The sequence below is a fragment of the Pseudophryne corroboree genome, chromosome 9, assembly GCF_028390025.1.
Source record: "Pseudophryne corroboree isolate aPseCor3 chromosome 9, aPseCor3.hap2, whole genome shotgun sequence".
Taxonomy (NCBI): domain Eukaryota; kingdom Metazoa; phylum Chordata; class Amphibia; order Anura; family Myobatrachidae; genus Pseudophryne; species Pseudophryne corroboree.
Genome location: NC_086452.1, coordinates 373,905,060 through 373,922,426, shown reverse-complemented (window position 1 = coordinate 373,922,426; position 17,367 = coordinate 373,905,060). Strand labels below are relative to the sequence as shown.

The 17,367-nt window shown below is 40.2% G+C and overlaps 1 long non-coding RNA gene across 1 annotated transcript in view; it reads right to left on the bottom strand.

Moving 5' to 3' along the window:
- Nucleotides 1–254: 254 nt before the first annotated feature.
- LOC134957048 (uncharacterized) overlaps nucleotides 255–17,367 on the bottom strand; it is a 218,265-nt gene continuing 201,152 nt past the window's right edge. The window contains exon 4 of the long non-coding RNA XR_010186412.1: nucleotides 255–349. This is a non-coding gene — a long non-coding RNA (uncharacterized LOC134957048). The remainder of the gene's footprint in view (nucleotides 350–17,367) is intronic.

The following is a 17,367-nucleotide window of genomic DNA, read 5'->3' as shown; positions in this document are numbered from 1 at the left end:
AAGATTCTGAAGTCATAAGGCATATATTTCTGAATAACAAATATTCTTTCAATGGGATTTTTCTTATCTAGACAAAATGTCTTCTTCATTCTGCAGCTCAAGGTCATTATTGTGCAATGAGAAAAATGTGAAGGTCGTACACTGGAAAATCTATTTAATAAGGTCTTACAGTATAATAGAAATTGATCTAGAACCAGGGAAAGACTAGACAGTCATCAATAGTAATTAAAAAAGAAACATTTTCTTACTTAGATGTTGCTGTTGTCCGTTTTCATCATACATTTGTTATCACTGACCTTTCAAATGTCCATTATGCCAAAATGATGTTTAATTACAGATGTGGATGAACCTAAATAATACACAATACGGTGCAGTCAAAACAATGTGAAGTCAACGGAAAATAAACAGAATGCATTTGTAGTAGCTTCTTTAACAATAAAAAGGAGAAATACTGTAGCTCCCATTGTTAGATTGTAAGAACTCACAGACAGGACTTTTTTTCTTTGTAACTAGCCCTGTCATCAGTTCACCTTTGTTCAACTCTCTACATTTTTCCACTGGAAACTCTGATACTGTACAGTATGTCCACCAGTGGGTACAGACTCATTGGGGACTGTTTGATCTCTCCTCCCTGTAACCCATTATTGATAGCTTTTACAAGTTGTATTGCGTCACTCCATTCTATCCACTACTCCAGCTACCCCTTCAATATATTGGGCTTTATCATTGTGTTTGTGTTTATCCATGTATTTATGTAATATTTATGTAATTGTGTTCTTATCACTGTAATGTGGGCCATACATCTACCCAGCAATTCTCTGAATCCACCATGCTGATCTGATCTGAAGATCAGTGATCTTGCGATCTGCGATCCGATGATCAACAGACTCTGATGAGTTCCCCTTTGTTGGGGGATCAGCAAAATCCTAGATGTTAAAAATCCACAACTCACCAATTCTGATAATTTTTGGGTCGGAGTTGGTGAATCAAGGATATTCAACATGTTGTATTTTCCGGATTCCCTTACCCAGGCATTGGCAGAACAGGGAATTGCATAATTAATCATAGATGTATTGGCCCTCTTAAGGCACCCTATAAATAAAAGTTACAGTATAGATACCAAAAATAATAATCTTACTGTTGGAGATGTGCGCAGACCCTCACGTTTTGTTTTGGTCTTAGTTCTATTTCATAATCATGTTTTTGTTTTGGTAAACCATCTTCAAGTATTTTGGATTGGATTTGTTTTTTTGGTTCAGTTAAAAATCAATTAACAAAATCGATATTCATTGATAAAAATCAATAAAAACAGCTAAAATCATGTAATCTTTGCAATCTAAAGCCGAAATTCGGATTTCAAATTCGAACTGGGACTCGGTTTGGATCGGATCTTCTCAGGACCGGGTTTTGGTTCAGTTTGGATCCACAACATTTTGCTGGATTTGGATTTCTGGAGAACTGAATCACACATCTCTGCTTGCTGTATATATGATTGTCCGACCATAGCTCGCTGCAGCATATTCTATTGGGTAGCTCCACCTTAAGGCTTGAATGTGAAAAGAGAAAAACAAAAGCATACAATCCAACTCATACTATAGAGCCCACATTACATTTTATTAATATTACCTCTAGATTTACACACACACTTCTTTCCTTTCTCTTACTCTGCTCCCTTGTCTCTCCTTCTTCTCTCTGCACATCCTGTCAGTTATTAATATCACCCTCTCTAAAAAATACTTACTTTTCCATAATCAAATAAATAATCAGGAATTATATAAGTTGTATCTCTTTCTGGCAGAGGAAGGAAGGAAACCACATAGTACATATTGCACTATAAGGCATATTCTTTGATTATAAGGTTTCAAACTAGATAACTAGAATTTCCCTGTGGAGATGGCATTATTCTATTGAGACCAAGGTAATGAATGAGTTGCATTCCGGACCTTGATAGACTTAACAGCTTTTCAGCCCCCATATACACCTTTGGGGGCTGCGGCTGCTGTTGGAAATAGAGAAAGAGCAGCAGATGTTGGGGAAATCTGCTGCGGTCCCTCCTTCATATATTCATCTAGAACCTTAATATTTGCGGATATTCCCAGAAAATGGGTGTTTTCAGGGCATATCCCTCAGATATTGTTTGATATATAGGCTAATAAATACTCCTCTAGTCTAAGATATGCTGCAGGAAACCCCTACAGAAGTTATGTTTGATTACAGCTGGCATGGAGTGAAGACACATTTTGTTCAACATTCTGGCATCTTGTCTAGTATTGCACCATAAAGAAATCTAAATGGTGCCAGATGTTTGGCAAGCATGGCTCTGGGTACACAGTGCTACTGTGGTGACATAGAAAAGAAGTTTGGGAGCGAGCAATATGACTCAACCCTCCGGGCCTTTACTCTGCACTCAAACCCAATGGGTTTGGGGGTCTGCACAGATGCAAAATGTGCAGAATAGGTCTTGCGATGTTGCTTGAAGCCCCGTCAGACACATCATGATTGACATGTTCAGCATGGGGGGGGGGGGGGCAGCACCTGGCACCATTCTTCCAAATGGAGGAGTTTTGAAGGCGTTTTTCAGGTACTATGGCCAGCCCGAGAAAGCTTCAGCTTACGCAGGCTGGCCGATGACAACCATCGCGAATTGTGACCGATGGTCGTGATGGTGATTCGAGGTTGCATCCTCAGACGTAACACTCAGATTCTTGCTAATGCTAACAGCAGGCATCTATCTCGCCTCCCGCTGCATATGAATTTTAATGAAAAGGAATTGCACACCCGCTTCCTTTGCGGCTGTTCAGTACCATAAAAACATGATTTGGGCCCATTGTGTATTGACACAGCCACAAATCATACGATGAATAATAAAAGCTTCTTACTAAAAAAAAGTATTATTATAGATCATAATGCACAGTAAACTACTTCAGAAGGAATAGGACAATGGTACTATCATTTCACAGTATCTGAGACATTTACTATAAAGATAGCAGAAAAGTATATACTATTATATGTATAGAATTTTAAAAGGAATCTGTTGTCATAAAAGAAGCTTAAAAACATGGTGTTGTTTAGTATAAGGATGACAGCTACATTGTCACAGAATGGAATCACACACATGTAGAAGGAAAAATCACTGATGGATTATAACAACTGAAAAGAAATAGTTAACACCTCCAAACACAACAAGCACATGTACTTCATTCATATGTGACCCTAACATCCTGGAGATAGGAACCCAGAAGCAATAAAGAAGCTAGCCAAATAACAGCTCGTTAATGTCATCAAGGATGAGTGTTGTAATCAATGGGGTGGTCTTCAGGTTGCTGGCAGCCGGGCTCCCGACAGCCACCATACCGGCGCCAGAATCCTGACCACCGACATACCGACTTTTCTCCCTCTTGGGGGTCCACGACCCCCCTGGAGGGAGAATAGATAGCGTGGCACGCGTTGTGCACCACCGTGCACGCAGCATGGCGAGCGCAGGGAGCCTGCAAGGGGCTCATTTGCGCTCGCCCACCTGTCAGTATGCCGGCGGTTGGGATTCCGGTGCCGGTATGCTGGTCGCCGGAAGTCCAACAGCCGGCAACACATACTACACCCTAATCAATGCAATGAAACTCCAAAAGTGAAAATAACATGGAAATGTTTTCCTAAGACCAGTAGCAGTGGAGCTAAGTAGCCTTTGGGCTTGCTACACATGGACATGTTTGGACTAATGAAGTAAACATGAAAAAGTCTGTACCAACAGACAAAATGCATCAGTTAAACATTAATGATCCAGAAAACTTGGTTATGCATATAACAATTTTCTAAAGTCTGTTCCGTCTCCAACATGCATGCTTAGTGGAAGCCAATACCTAGAAGAGTAGCAGAGGAGGAGGTGTTGGAATAAGTGTGTACATTTGGCGGTGGTATGGCAGAGTTAATGTACGCATCAGCGGATGCTTTGAACTACAAACAGCCCAACTGCTTAGCCAGTGAAGTAGTTTATTGAAGGCAGTAGTACAGCCATATTCATAATTATACACACTGGTCATGTTGAGGAGCTTGAGAGGAGCAGTGTGTCATACAGCTCACCAGGAGATGAATGGATCTAGAAGCAGGTAGCATCTCTGTAGCATTGAAATAAATATATATAGGTAAGACAATGGCACTTAGTGGATAAGAGCTGCCTAGATGTATTCTGGTGGAACCCTCCCCACCAATATACAACCAGTTACAATAGGGGTTGAATACATTTTGGGCGCTACCACCATAAATAAAGTTAACAAACAAAAGAAAAAGGAAAAAGAAAAAAGAAAAAATGTGGGTATATAGTAAAAGTCCGTAAATGTCCAGATGTTATGCACACCAGTGCCTGCAGGAAAGTACTGGTGTCAGGACTGTTATGCACTCCAGTGCCTGCAGGAATGTACTGGTGTTTGAACTGTTATGCAAAACAAATGGACTCACAGACAGACTAGGGAATATGACATAACGTACACAGAAGGTGGTAGGGTAACAAAATACACACAACGTGAACAGAGAAGCCCAGAGGCTAAGGAACTGGGTATCTCCCTTGTATTAGAACTGCTCAGATGTGAAAAGCAAGATGTTGTGTTTTAATACATAGAAAACCCGAAATGCTGTTGCTAAGGGCAACAGCAAAACCCTAAAGGGTTACCAACGGGTGTGGCAGTAAACTCCTTGGTCAGAGATGGAATGATAGACACAAGGAGATTCTCCACAATCCTAATTCTCACTTGCAGTGCACAGGTTCGGTTTACTGCCACTAAACTGACCCCTGACACCTAGTACAGTGAGACAGGATTAGACAGGCAAGTCTTAGAATACAGCCGCAAACTTGCTAAGTTCACAGAGTAGTAACAGAACCCCGGCAAGCTAAACGACTGACTCCAGTCTTACTGCTAGGTCTGGATTGGCAGAGTGTAATACCAAATCCCCAGGCCTATTTGCAGTAAGCAACAAACAAATACAAAGCTACACAGTACTGGCTAACTTTCAGAAACTGACTAACCAACAAAGATTCAGCAGCATCTGCTTACCCTGAAAAGAGGCCTTATAAAGCAGGTGCTGTCCACGCCCCACTCAGACCTCACAGACTGTGAGCACAAAAACCAGCACCGGATCCCCTGCCATGCACAGAGCCTATAACCACTGCACAGCAAAAGACCCGAACCGGAGTATCAGCTGCGCTCAGGTTACTCCGCTAGCACTTGTCTCCCGGTTGCCATGACGACGTGGCAGCACAGGGCAGGAGACCCTAACACCAGATATACTCTCAATAATTGTAGATTTTTTCAAGACGTATTGTTCTCAGCTTTCTTCAATTTTAATTTCCTCTTTGCATGGGTGACAGTAGCATATAAAAAAAGTGCAAATAGTGTAGTAGTTCTTAAAAAGTCACAGTTTATTTTAAAAAAATATATTAAATTAATTAAAATATTTTTCATCCAATAGAACAATAATCTTCACCATAGGTTTAAGGTGAAAAATGGAACTGTATCGTGTCAAGCTCCCAGCAAGGAGCAATGGAAAGAGCAATTAATGGGAGGCTCCGAACCCTTCCTTCCTCCCTCCAAGCTATTCACAAGCAACCGGACATGATATGTTCCTCTTAATTTGTGGATGCAGGTAGCTGGACAAGAATGTACCCAACGCGTTTCGAGTTATAATTAACTCTTCCTCAGGGCATTATCGTCCCTACCTGCATGCATCCATATTTATACTAAAAAATAACCCGGAAGTGACTCCTAACCTTCCATTCTATCCAACGGTTCAATTGACCACATCATTTCAATATTCACATATTCAGAATAAAAGTCCATCTCATAATATATTACATCGTCATAATACATTTAAAAATGTAAAATTTAAATAATTTTACAACCTTAAAACTATTTACTTCCTGTAGGATGTCATATATAAGCGTTCCAAATTCATCTAAATTGTCTCAAAAGGTAAGTGTATATTATCCTCCACTCCGTTTTTTTGTTAAATACCTGGTGTTTTACAGTTTATACATTGTATTTATTTCAAAAGGATCATATCCCGGCCAGGACGCCATGCGTTTCACTGGCGTCCGGCCGGAAGTTACGTTTGCGTTCCACCACTATTTGACGCACCTCCGGTAGGCGCGATGCACCTTACCATAGAGATCCTCATATCGGGGCTCTCCATGCCAGGATCGTGTCATCCCCGGAAGCGCATCACCGCCTCCTGGACCACATTTTTTACTTTACAGGAAATTAATTATGCGTTCCAGGAACAATTCTATTGCATTCCACCAAATGAATAGCAAATATATTCATAACTTTTAGTTATGTAAGACCCTGAAATAAAATAATAGGTCCATAGTAATGTTAAAAAACATTATATTCTGTATAGACAAAATTTCATATGGGCCCATTTTTTTATTTTACAGGAAGTGGTTTATGCGTTCCAGGAACATTACTCTTGTGTTCCACTTATTTAATAACAAAACAAATTCATAACATTTAATTGTTTGAGAGCCTGGGATAACATAATAGATCTATAACTTTCTATATAGAATTTTAGGAATATAGAATTTTGTCTATATAGAATGTTTTTTACACTATAGATCTAATGGGTGGAATTCAATTGCTTGAAAAGTCAGTTGGGTGTCTGTTTTGTCCTATCTAATAGACAGAGAAAAACAGACACCCAACCGACTTTTCAAACATTTGAATGCCCCCCATTATGTCTAGATCTAGAGTGAAGATTATTGTTCTATTGGATGAAAAATATTTTAGCACAGCTGCGATCATCCACACTGACATGTGGGGGGATGCCCAGCACAGGGCTATTCTGCCCCGCATATCAGTGCCGGCACCCCCTTCCCCGTAGAAGTGCCTTTGCACTCCAAGAGTAGCTCCCGAACAGGGCAGCTTTGCTGGCCGGGAGCTACTTATCGCTCCCTGGCCCACAGCGGCTGCATGTGACATCACGCAGCTGCTGCGGCATGCCCCCATCCGGTCCGGCCATGCCTGCGTTGGCCGGACCGCTCACACGAAACAGCGGCCAAACGCTGCCGTTCCGCCCCCCCACCCAGTGACCGCCTCTGCCTGTCAACTGACACGTTACCTCTCAGTCACTGCCCAGAAACACTTTTAGCGACACGCTCGTGACACGTTACCTCCCAGTCACTGCCCAGAAACACTTTCAGCGACATGCCCATGACATGTTACCTCCCAGTCACTGCCCAGAAACACTTTCAGCGACACACCCATGACTCATTATCTCCCATTCACTTTCCAGAGACACTTTCAGTGGCACGCCCATGACACGTTACCTCCCAGTCACTGCCCAGAAACACTTTCAGCGACACACCCATGACACGTTACCTCCCAGTCACTCCCGGAAACACCCCTTACATTTCTGCTACAGTGCATATAAATATGATCTGTAATCCTGTGTGAAAATTGTGTTGAATCACTATGTCACTCTATTTTATGAGGTAATATATATTTGTGCCATGAATTGCATACAATAAAATGTAATACAAGATTTACTACACCTTACATTAGAGCCAATAGATGCGATTATTCGTTTGAAGCCCATGTGGTGATTAATTTGCTAGTATTGCTACACTGCACAACTAAATGAGCCAATCTCAAAACAGTAATTAAAGGTTTGCATATGTATCACAGCACATTGAAAACTATCTGAGAAAACTGAGTAATTAATGTTAGGCAATTCATTTTACAAACTCACACATGTAAATATTGATCATTAACTGAACTCTAAAAAAGTTCAGAATACGAAATAAAAATGACAGATGATAACATACAACAGATAAAATTATTACCAATGCACATTGCATATCTAAAATAATAACAACATAATATAGAAAAAAAGGATGTGAGAATAATAAACAAAATGCATTTAATTTTTAGTTAACACATGATACAATTGGAAGTAAATAAAAATTAAATAAAAATGCATAAATGTAACGTAAATGTACTGGAAATAGCCAAAATGTTAAAAATGTTTGAGAGACAATTGCAGGGAGTTCATTTAAATAATTGAAATATGTAAAACTGCTTTCTAAGGCTGTGGGATATTACGTGCACACACAATACGCATTTGTGTGTCGTTATCCTACATAATATTGTAGAATTATTAACCCAAACTATCTTTATTTTATATCTCAATAAAACAAATTCCAGCGGAGAGCTGAGTGACTAGCAATAGTGTTTTCCACTGCTGCATTAAAACACTGACAGATGGTGAGCAAATGAGGGGTAAACTAACCTGCTAAATAATATGACATTAAATTTAGCATTTAAAATCCCATCTGGATTGGCTTTACAGTCAAATGATCTTCTGGGGTCTGAGTATGATTCTACAAAATGTGTCTCACATTTTTCTGGCTGTAATATAATTTGAAGTGCTGCCTGGCAATAGGACTGCAACACACTTCAATGCTTTGATGCAGGCTGAACCTTTAAGATCCCATAAGGTAGCAATTATATATCCTCGCAGGGTGCTCATTGCTTTTGGGCTGGGGCCTGATTAATGAGAGTGAGGGAAGTCACACTATTAACACACATTACTGGAAGTCTATCAGCACATGGAGGCAATGCACGCTAACACTGTTACAGCTTGCATTGCTAATATAGCTGACTATGCACCCAGTTACTGTATGGTATGCATATTCTGAAAATATACATTGTGTTGGAAAATCTACATAACTACTGTTGAAATGTAATGCTTTTGAAAATGTAAATCCCATGCTGAATGTACAGCCTCGTTACTGCCAATTTGGGAACAGCTTATGAGGGCTATGATTGTATTTTTTTTGCATACTGGAAACTAATAACCAAAGAGCAGAAAGAGCAGTTCCCTCCTGACCCTATCTCATTTGCTTACAGATGACCTTTGTCTTCCTTCATTAGCATAAAGTCCAAATGATTGCTGTTCACTGGATGATCTAATATAAGTTACTAAAAGATGTTCACTTCAGTATGTCCCAACACTGTCATTTTCTTTCAAGAAAATTCTGGATTTAAGTTAATTGGGTCTTGGAGCAGACTGCGTTCAGAAATATCCAGATGATGATATTGAAGTCTGGAATTCAGCAAGTGGTCAGAGGGTAGCAGAATGGACAACTGGTGATTAAGGCTAAACTAGGAAAGCCAGAATACAAGTCTAATGGTCAGAATCAGGAATGAAGTCAGTGGCAGGACAAGATCAAATACTATAAATCAATAACCAGGAGACAATAAATCAGAATCAAGAGCAAGGTAAGAACAAACTAGGGGAGCATAACAGGATTATGAATAAGCGGTGGAGTATTGGCAAGTACAGTGGTATGATAATCTGGCAAAATGTCAGTGGCCATATTACATAGTGCTTATTGACCCGCCCCTTTCAGTGAGATGAGTATTGATGTCAGCATCTGATTGGTCACACTGTATGCCACTGGTACAAGCACAATCACCTACAATCCAGAAACACAATGCCAGTGTCAGGTTGAGGAAAGCTTTTGCTTCCAATGTATTTCACAATGCCAGTGTCAGGTTGAGGAAAGCTTTTACTTCCAATGTATTTCCAGGATGTGACAGTGCCAGGAGAAATCAGTCTGAGGACCAATACAAGTGCAGATAGGTGATATAGAGGTTGGCCAAAGTTTGAAACTGGCCATTTTGTGTTTCAGTACAGTGGTTGGCAGAAGTTGCATCATGCAATCCACTACATGCTCAGGAAGTGTGGCACTGGCCATTTTACGTTTAATCTACAACAAGTAATGTTTCTCTTAGTAACCTTCTCTCCAACCATACTACTTCTGACCATTTCAAAACCTTACATACACCTTTGACCTCTGGCTCTACATAAATCCCAACATATTTCATATCATGGGCACTACTTTACTGCCTGCAGTAATTTTAACATTGCTTGCAATCATCAAACTTTCAGTAATCTATCCAGAATTTATTATTCTTCATTGGCAGTACCCCACTCCAAAATCCACTAGTCCTTAAACATATACAGAATGATAGGACTACAGTAGGGACTACACAACTATGCAATATGGCATATAGTGGGCTCATTTGGAACTGGTTATACTTGCTCAAACATACTGTACATAGGATAAAAACACATAAAATGAATGTATTCAGTATTAAACATAGACACATATAAAATGCTAATTCAGTTTAAACATATGTTTTTCTCTGTAAAAGTTAAATGCAAAACTTTATTTTTACAGTTGTCCCAACAGAAATGTCAGTAAAGTTATGTAAATAAATGGCAGAAACTTGACATAATACAGCCATGATGCTAATAATAGCCATATCGCTGGAGGGATAAATGAGCAATCAGCCCTACAGGAGTGGAGAGATAGGTTTTCTAATAGTCATCATTGTATACATAGAGTCATATTAGTAGCAAAGAGTGAAAGCTACAATCAAAAAAGGCTGTAATGTTAAGTGACTTACACTGTATTACTTTTTGCACAAATGCTGCGTGGATGTCACAGTTGAAAATGGCAGCATCTATGCGGGTCCTGAATGTTCTATCATCTGATGAGAGGTACTGAATGGGTTTCAATGACTCTTGTTGGGCGAGGTGCCATAATGCTCCTCATTATGCATCCATATGCATTTTTCAGGAGAGATTATTTCAATGAGACATTAGGGTTGAGAAGACACAGTTTGGGTCTTCCTCCCTGCAAAATATAAGCTATGGAGTATTTTTTTCTCCCTGTAACAGAATTTATTTTTCATATCTCCTTGGAGACAGCAGATAACAATGGTCCATACTTTCACTGGGACATTTTTGGCACCTTCCAGGAGAATTGAAAAGTGGATTTCTAAGTGCATTTTGATGAAGGCAATACAAGTCTTTTACATTTTGTTTTGGAAGCACTCAACACATCTATACATAGGTGCTGACTCTGACTTGGGATTGAAGAAAAAAAGTACAGATGAGTGGGTCCGGTTCTCAGAGAACCAGACCCACCTGAAAATAGTGCTCCAAGCCGGTATCTGGGTCCAGCTCAGGTTTTCCTACCTAACTTGGATCCCAAAATGAGGCAAAATGTCATCCTCCCGCTGTTGGATTCTCACAGCTTTTGAATTCTATAAAGGTTCCCGGTGATTGCGCCATCTTCACTCTGGCTGTGGAGCTTGTATTGAGAAATACTTGCAGCAAGCAAACAGTATGATATTATAGGCATTACTGAAAGTTGGTGGGACGAATCTCATGATTGGACAGTCAATCTAGAGGGTTATATGCTGTACAGGAGAGACAGATTAAATAAACGGGGTGGAGGGGTATGTCTTTACGTAAAGCCGTCTTTAAAACCTGATACACGGGAAGATATTCAGGAGGGGACTGTAGACACTGTTGAGACGTTATGGGTAGAAATTGCATGCAGGGGTAAAGGAATAAAAAAGTTAGTATTGGGTTTATGCTACAAGCCACCTGGTATTAATGTGTCTGATGAGTAATTGTTACTGAAGCAAGTTGAAAGAGCAGCAGGAGTAGGAAACATACAGTAGTAGTGATAGGAGATTTTAACTATCCAGAGATTAATTGGAAAAATATTCATGTGATACTGCTAGGGGTAATATGTTTTTAAACACACTAAATGATAACTACTTAGTTCAACTAATCGAGGAACCTACTAGGTAAAATGCAATCTTAGATCTGGTATTAACAAACAATGGGGAATTGGTATCAAATATTATAGTAGGGTTGCCCATAGGAAACAGCGACCACAATATGGTCACATTCAATATCAGTTTTCACAAACAGTCCTATACTGGCTCAACTTGGACTCTAAACTTTAGCAAAGCCAACTTTGGCATGATAAGGGAAGCTTTAAGCTTTCCTTGAAATTTTGTTTCAAGGAAAAAATACTACGGAGAAATGGGATGTATTAAAATCACTGCTAGTTAAAAATGCTCTCAAATTTATTCCCAAGAGCAGCAAAAAAAGGAATAAAAATCCCAAACCAATGTGGCTTAACAAAAAGATATAGGAATTTATGGGCAAGAAAAGGCGAGCGTTCAAAAAATACAAATCTGATGGGAATGCGGAGTAATTTTAGCAATATAAGGATTGTAACAAAATATGCAAAAAAGAAATAAGAGCTGCTAAAGTAGAAACTGTAAACCTACTAGCAAAGGAAAGCAAAGCAAATCCCAAAAAATTCTTTAAATACATCAACAGCAAGCGATTAAAGAAGGAGAGTATAGCCCTTTAAAAGACAAGTTGGGAGTCTTAATAAAAAATGATAACGACATAGCGGACAAATGAAATTAGTTTTTTTCAATGGTATTTACAAGAGAGGACTAAATTCAGGGACTAACACACAATCTCAATAATGATAATGTCCCACTGATAAGTGCTTATTTAAGTGAGGAGGTAGTCTGTGACCGATTAAAAAATGTAAAGATTAATAAGTCCTGATGGAATTCACCCAAGGGTTCTAATGAAGCTTCACTCTGAACTTGCAAGACCACTATTTTTGATCTTTAAAGATTCAGTTATATCAGGTACGGTTTCCAAAGACTGGCGTATAGCGGAAGTAGTGCCAGTATTCAAAAAGGGAAGTAAAGCTGAACCGGGTAATTATAGACCAGTTAGTCTTACATCTATAGTGGGAAAAGTATTGGAAGGTATTCTAAAGGATATTGGGGGGTAATTCAGAGTTGATTGCAGCAGCAAATAAGTTAGCAGTAGGGCAAAACCATGTGCACTGCAGGAGGGTAGATATAACACGTGCAGAGAGAGTTAGATTTGGGTGAGGTGTGTTCAAACTGAAATCTAAATTGCAATGTAAAAATAAAGCAGCCAGTATTTACCCTGCACAAAAACAAAATAACCCACCCAAATCTAACTCTCTCTGCAAATGTTATATCTGCCACACCTGCAGTGCACATGGTTTTGCCCAACTGCTAACAAATTTGCTGCTGCGATCAACTCTGAATTACCCCCATTATTCAGAAGTTCCTTGAAGCCAATAAGGTCATTAAAAGGAATCAACATGGATTTGTGAAGTACAGATCATGTCAAACCAACTTACTTGGCTTTAATGAAACAGTAAGTGTGAACCTTGATCAGGGTAAGGAGGTGGATGTAATCTTTTTAGACTTTGCCAAAGCTTTCGACACAGTACCACACATGTGACTTATCTATATAGGGAGCACAATATGCACTTGGGTCAAAAATTGGTTAGATAATAGGGAGCAGCGCATTGTGGTTAATGGATCATTTTCAATTTGGACTGAAGTGCTAAGTGGTGTGCCACAAGGGTCTGTATTAGGACCACTTTTGTTCAACATTTTCATTAACGACCTAACAGTAGGTCTCGAGAGCACGGTGTCAATGTTTGCAGACGATACCATATTGTGAAAGGTTATAAATACGGTGGGGGATGCTGAGTCTCTTCAGAACAACTTAGTTAAACTAGAAGCATGGGCAGCCAAATGGAGAATGCGCTTCAATACAGACAAGTGTAAGGTAATGCACTGTGGTAGCAAAACAAAAATAACACCTACATACTAAATGGGGTAATATTAGGGGATTCTGTACTGGAAAAAAACTTAGGTGTTCACATAGATAGCAAACTAAGCAGCAGTACCCAAAGTAGTATTGCAGCAAAGAAGGCTAATAGGATATTAGCATGCATAAAACAGGGAATTGATGCAAGGGATGAGAGTGTTATACTCCCATTATATAAATCACTAGTGAGGCCACATCTTGAATATTGTGTACAATTCTGGGCACCATACTACAAAAAGGATATCCTGGAGCTAGAAAAGGTTCAGAAGCGGGCGGCCAAACTAATTAAGGTCATGGAGATGCAGGAATACGAGGAAAGGCTAGCAAGTCTAGGCATGTTTACAATGGAAAAGAGGAGACTAAGAGGGGACATGATCAACCTCTACAAATATATAAGGGGACAATACACAGAGCTTGCGCGGGACCTGTTTTTGGTAAGATCAGCACAGAGGACACAGGGACACTCACTTAGGTTAGAGGAGAGGAGATTCCGCACAATGCGGCGTAAAGGTTTTTTCACAGTAAGGGCAATACATGTTTGGAATTCCCTGCCTGAGGGAGTTGTAATGGCGGGCTCAGTCAACACCTTTAAGAATGGGTTAGATAAATTCCTAACGGATAAGGATATCCAGGGTTATGGTGTGTAGTCACGCACTATAGTTACTATAAAAAGAGGAATAAAACACAACGGCTGACATCAGCATCAGACAAAATTTAGACCAAATAATCCTGCATAGGAGACCATAAATAGGTTGAACTTGATGGACAAATTGTCTTTTTTCAACCTTGGATATTTTGTTACTATGTTACTTCATTTGAAGTATAGACATACAATTTATTAAAACAGTGTTTCTTAAAACATTGGAAGCATTAAAACAATAAAAAATGAAGACATTAATTACATCCAATTAGTACAAATCTTTCTTTGGACAATAGGCATTCCCTAATTAGGGCAGAGCCTATAAGGTAGGTTCTTGGTTATTAGAATGTGTATCACCCAACGTGTTTCCTTTCGTCAAAAAAATTACTTCACCAGGTGTGTTTCAAATGGTTAAATAATCCAATTTTCAACCATTCCTGATTGGACCAGTTTATAAGGTCCTCAAATAGCGGATTTTTGGACAGTTGGTACCTCAACTGGAGGTGGTCCGCCCCCAGGGGTGCTATGTTGTACATAAAGGGGTGCTGTGTCTACCCCAGAGGTGCTTTGTTGTACATAAAGGGGTGCTGTGTCTACCCCAGGGGTGCTTTGTTGTACATAAAGGGTTGCTGTGTCTGTCCCCAGGGATGCTGTGTTGTACATAAAGGGGTGTTGTGTTCTCCATCAAGGTGCTGCTGTATTCAACAAAGGGATGCTGTGTCCACCCAGGGCTGCTCTGTCAATCTAGGGGTGCTTTGTAGGTTCATCAAGGGGCTGAGGTGTCCGACAAGGGGCTATTGTGCCCATCTATCCAGGAGCTCTGACCCAGTGTAAAATTAAAATAATAAAAGCTATACCCCAGTGTACTATAGCATTTTAAAAAATTTCATACAGTAAGTACTGTGACACTGCAGGTCAGACTGCAGTGTAATAGTCTTTGTCATACACGTACTGGGTGACACTGTAGGTAAAAATTATCCACAGTGTAAAATTATTATTTCTGACTCATACACGTATTGTGTGACACTGTAGGTTAATCCACAGTGTAATATATATCCTGAGTCATACACATTTTGTGACACTGTTGGAGGTACATTTAAAAAAAATTAGGTGTGTGCTGTACCCCACTTTGTTCATGTTTACTGATAGATATAGAGAATGAACAGTTAAAATGTTAATAACAGTTAAAATTAAAATGGAAAGTTAGTTGCGGAGAAACAGAAAATTGGCAATATGCCATTCACCACACGAAGTGGCAAGGAAAGACTAAGGCCTTGGCCTTTATTTATGAGTGGTGGTTCTGCCTCTTATGATGATGTAAGTCCTTCAGTCTGTAGAAGTGTCTACAAAATGAAACTAGTTACGGCACAGGAACCAACTGTGTGCTCAGAAACATCACACATCCCTGAGGAAAGTCTAAGTGTGTCTGAAGGTGCCATGTGTGAGCCTGACCTTTCCAATACTGTACTCAAAGAAGAGACTCCTTCCACCATTTGTGTGCCCTCTGCAAATGTGGTGATGAGCAGCACAAGTCAACCTGCTGACATAGATATTGAAGATGCTTCTGTTGGAGTGCACCAGGATGAGGAGGTTATTTGTGTAGCTGGCGCTAATAAGGATGTTGATGATGAGTAGTGATGTGCACCGGACATTTTTCGGGTTTTGTGTTTTGGTTTTGGATTCGGTTCCGCGGCCGTGTTTTGGATTCGGACGCGTTTTGGCAAAACCTCACCGAAATTTTTTTGTCGGATTCGGGTGTGTTTTGGATTCGGGTGTTTTTAAAAAAAAAACCTAAAAAACAGCTTGAATCATAGAATTTGGGGGTCATTTTGATCCCATAGTATTATTAACCACAATAACCATAATTTCCACTAATTTCCAGTCTATTCTGAACACCTCACACCTCACAATATTATTTTTAGTCCTAAAATTTGCACCGAGGTCGCTGGATGGCTAAGCTAAGCGACACAAGTGGCCGACACAAACACCTGGCCCATCTAGGAGTGGCACTGCAGTGTCAGGCTGGATGGCACTTCAAAAAAATAGTCCCCAAACAGCACATGATGCAAAGAAAAAAAGAGGCGCACCAAGGTCGCTGTGTGACTAAGCTAAGCGACACAAGTGGCCGACACGAACACTTGGCCCATCTAGGAGTGGCACTGCAGTGTCAGACAGGATGGCACTTAAAAAAAATTGTCCCCAAACAGCACATGATGCAAAGAAAAAAAGAGGCGCACCAAGGTCGCTGTGTGACTAAGGTAAGCGACACAAGTGGCCGACACAAACACCTGGCCCATCTAGGAGTGGCACTGCAGTGTCAGGTAGGATGGCACTTCAAAAAAATTGTCCCCAAACAGCACATGATGCAAAGAAAAAAAGAGGCGCACCAAGGTCGCTGTGTGACTAAGCTAGTATACTTGACGACACAGAGGTAGGTAGAGCAGTGGCCTACTGTACCGTAATGCTATATATTATATACTGGTGGTCAGCAAACTGTGCAAAACTGAAATGCACCACAGGTATGGATGGATAGTATACTTGACGACACAGAGGTAGGTACAGCAGTGGCCTTCCGTACCGTACTGTTATATATACTGGTGGTCACTGTGTCAGCAAACTGCAAAACTAAAATGCACCACAGGTATAGAATGTAGATGGATAGTATACTTAATGACGACACAGAGGTAGGTACAGCAGTGGCCTTCCGTACCGTACTGCTATATATACTGGTGGTCACTGTGTCAGCAAACTGCAAAACTGAAATGCACCACAGGTATAGAATGTAGATGGATAGTATACTTAATGACGACACAGAGGTAGGTACAGCAGTGGCCTTCCGTACCGTACTGCTATATATAGTATACTGGTGGTCACTGTGTCAGCAAACTGCAAAACTAAAATGCACCACAGGTATAGAATGTAGATTTATAGTATACTTAATGACGACACAGAGGTAGGTACAGCAGTGGCCTTCCGTACCGTACTGTTATATATACTGGTGGTCACTGTGTCAGCAAACTGCAAAACTAAAATGCACCACAGGTATAGAATGTAGATGGATAGTATACTTAATGACGACACAGAGGTAGGTACAGCAGTGGCCTTCCGTACCGTACTGCTATATATAGTATACTGGTGGTCACTGTGTCAGCAAACTGCAAAACTGAAATGCACCACAGGTATAGAATGTAGAT